This window comes from Triticum urartu, chromosome 3, assembly GCF_003073215.2.
Source record: "Triticum urartu cultivar G1812 chromosome 3, Tu2.1, whole genome shotgun sequence".
NCBI lineage: Eukaryota > Viridiplantae > Streptophyta > Magnoliopsida > Poales > Poaceae > Triticum > Triticum urartu.
The window spans coordinates 442,603,866-442,607,316 of record NC_053024.1 but is presented as its reverse complement, the minus strand read 5'-3'; the positions used below and the strand labels follow the sequence as shown (position 1 = coordinate 442,607,316).

Genomic DNA, 3,451 nt, shown 5'->3' with positions numbered 1-3,451 from the left:
GGCGGCTCTGGAGCGGGCAAAGAAGGCGACGGCGAGGTCGAAGGGGAAGGCAACCACCCGGGGCGGATCTTCTTCGCGGACCGGCCTGCCGAAGGGCTGGATCCAGGGCGACTGGATCCACTCGAGGATCACCCAAGAGGACCTCGACGACCTGGCCGAAGGGGGGCTGATCCCCTACGACTCGGCGCGGCTTCCGGGGAAGGAATCTGAGCCGCAACCTCGGGAGGGTGAGCGTGTTCTTCTTGCCACACACGTCGACCGTGGATTTTCCTTGCCTCCTCACCCCTTCTTTCGAGGGTTTCTGAACTTCTTTGGGGCACAACTCCACCATTTTACCCCCAACTCAATCGTTTATCTCGCCGCTTTCATTTCTTTGTGTGAGAATTTCCTGGGTTGCCGGCCTCATTGGGGTCTTTTCAAGCATATTTTCACTTGTCGCTCCCAGACAGTGAAAAAGGCTAATCCGAGTGACGAGAGGACCCAAGTGATCCAGATGTGTGGGGGCCTTGGCATCCAGACAAGAGGGAAAAGCTCCTTTCCGGCCATGATTCTTCCTGACTCAGTCCGCGGATGGCAGTCGACCTGGTTTTACTGCAAAGACCAGTCGACGCCAGGGCAATCGACTGGCCTCCCTCCCTTTACCATGGACCGAGTGAAGAAACCCTCCCCTTTGAAGGTGCTCCCGGAGGAGAAGGCGCACGTGAAGGTGTTGGTCGATCGAGTGGTCCAGCTTATTCGTGACGGGGTCACTGGTATGGATCTCTTCGAGGTCTTCCTTCAGCGGCGCATCCAGCCTCTTCAAGCTCGAGACCATCTGATGTGGATGTATTCGGGTCTTGAAGACTCCACTCGGATCCATCCGGAGGAGGTCGACGACGACACACTGGAGAAGTGGCTGTCGGGCATTACCGGGAACAAGGACAATCCCAGGGGAGCCAGGAGAATTCCCCCATTCGACCAGTCTCATGCACCAGAGCAGGTCTGATTCCGAGTTTTTGCTTGTAATCTGAATTCACTCGCGCAGCTGCCTATGTTGCGTCGACTGACTTTGCTCTCCTTGCTTTCTTTCAGGCCATTATTGAAATGTATTCAATGCCCAATGGGGAGCAAGAGCAAGTTCTAGAAGGCGAGGCGAGTGGCGGCGAAAGTGGCGAGTGGACTTCCGATGGTGAAGGGGATGGAGGAAGCGACGACTCAAGTGACGGAGAAGAAGTCGAGTCGCCCCCTCGCAGGGAGAGGCGATCCAAGCTTGACCAAGAACAGCCGAGTGCCCGCGACAAGGCAACTGCTCAGGCTGGTCAGTCTTCGAAGCGTCCTCGGATCTCTTCACCAACCCCGACTGAGAAGGCGCCCAAGCACCCCAAAATTGCAGAGCCGAGGACTCGGAAGGCGTTGCCGAAGATCAAGATTGATATCCCCGTCGCCTCCGCGTGAGTGTCTCTCTTTCTATTCACTCGACACTCCGCGCTGTTTGTTTTTCTTATTTTAACTGGACGAACTTTGGAATTGTCAGCGCTGCCACTTCCGGGACCTCAGCTTACAGGGATGATGATGAGGTGATGGAGGATGCGGTCACTTCTAATCCGGGTATGATTTCTGCCATACTATCTTTATTCGGTTGATTCAACTGCAATGTGCATCATTGGGTGACGTGATTTGGCAATCGAACTTTGCACAGCTCCCAACATTATTGACCTCCCTGATGATGATGAAGAGTCCGAAAGGCCTTTGACGATGAAGATTAGGCGAGCTCCTGTAGGCGAGGCGCTACAGTCGACGCCGAGGGCGGAACCAGTCGTTCAGGACACTGGCGACGTCAATCGGGGTTCTGTTACCTTCGCCGAGCCACTGTCGAGTGCTTTGCCTTCTTCGTCGATTGCCCGGGCCTCTATCGACCCGCCTTCAGTTTTTGCGACCCATCATGTCCCAGAGGACGAGGTGAATGCTGCTAGGGAAGCCATACGCCAGGCGGGCGTTATGATGGAGAAGATGAAGATGGTGCGGGACGCCAGCCAAGCCGCCTATGATGCCAGCTCGGCTCTCCAGAGTAACGTTCAGGTTAGTTGGTCGCCGCTTGTTCTGTTAGGATATGCTACCTGAAGATTCTTAACGAAAATCTTTGCATCTGTACACCCACTGGGTGCGTCGATTGAATTTTTAGACTAGTGGGGGCACGCTGAGTGCACCCACTGGGCGTAGTCCCCGAGACTACGGTGAACTGCTGGCAGTCGACTGTAGTCTTTGTATTTTGCCAAATGTATAAACCGAACTGGTAATTTGTCTCTTCCACTCGACTTCGGCGGGCTGGTCGAGTGGGATCAGAACCGGTGGGGGCACGCTAAGTGCACCCACTGGGTGTAGTCCCCGAGACTACGGTGGACTGCTGGCAGTCGACTGTAGTCTGAGTTCTATTTTCTCTCTTTCTGCCTTTTTTTTGGACTCGACTTCGGCTGGCCGGTCGAGTGGGATCAGAACCGGTGGGGGCACGCTAAGTGCACCCACTGGGTATAGTCCCCGAGACTATGGTGGACTGCGGGCAGTCGACCGTAGTCTTAGTATTTATTTCCTTTGTTATTTTTTGCTGTAAAAATAACTTCTCCCCTTTGATTTCAGAAATCTTGCGATCTTGGAGCTCGCTTTGCTGACTTGGAGAAGCAGCGGATTCAACTGAACCTTGACTTGGAGCTGGCCAGGACAGAGCTACAAAAGGTCAGAGATGATGCCGCAGGTAAGACAATTTTGTTGACTGGTCAGTTTTAGGCTTGAGTACCCTTCTGCTATTTCCGAATCAATCATCATTTCTTTGCAGAAAAACTAAGAGAAGCTCTGGCGAAGAAGGATCAGGATTTGGCTGCTGCTCGTAAGGAGGCTGACGACAAGACCGCTCTGGCCGAACAGAAGCTGGCTTCGGTCGGCCAGTTAGAAGAAGAGAATACCAGGCTGAAGACCGCTCTGAATGACTCCAACAAGGAGTGCTCACGCTGGAAGAAGGAGAATCTCGTCCAGGGCGAAAAAATGGAAGGCATTGCTCGCAGGAGGGATGATCTGGAGAGCTATCTGAGAAGTCTTGCCAAGAAGTTGTTCATCAAGCTTGAAGGTGCACATTCTGTTCCGACTGATTTTTTTTGTGTTGACTCAGTGTACGAAAATTGACTTATCCTTGGATCGTGAATGCAGAGTTTTGCCAGAACTTTGAAGAGGAGACTGGGCGGATCGAACCAGGTTTGGATCCAATCAACTCTCCCGTGAAAGATGAAACTGCCATGAATCTGCTCCATCTGGAATCTCGCATCGACAGTGCCGTGGACTACTTGGCTCGACTGAAGGTCGCCATGTCGCGGATTGACCCGGCACTTTGGCCAGAGGCTGTGCTCCCAAATGATATCGAGTCCCTGATGACTCGACTAAATGAAATTCCCGACCGAGTGCAGGAGTGGAAGAAGTCTGCTGC

At 53.3% G+C, this 3,451-nt stretch overlaps 1 long non-coding RNA gene across 1 annotated transcript; it reads left to right on the top strand.

Moving 5' to 3' along the window:
• Positions 1-2,593: 2,593 nt before the first annotated feature.
• On the top strand, positions 2,594-3,230 carry LOC125544264. The gene is made up of 3 exons (XR_007299352.1): positions 2,594-2,728; positions 2,810-3,097; positions 3,178-3,230. It is a non-coding gene; the product is annotated as an uncharacterized LOC125544264 (long non-coding RNA).
• Positions 3,231-3,451: the final 221 nt, after the last annotated feature.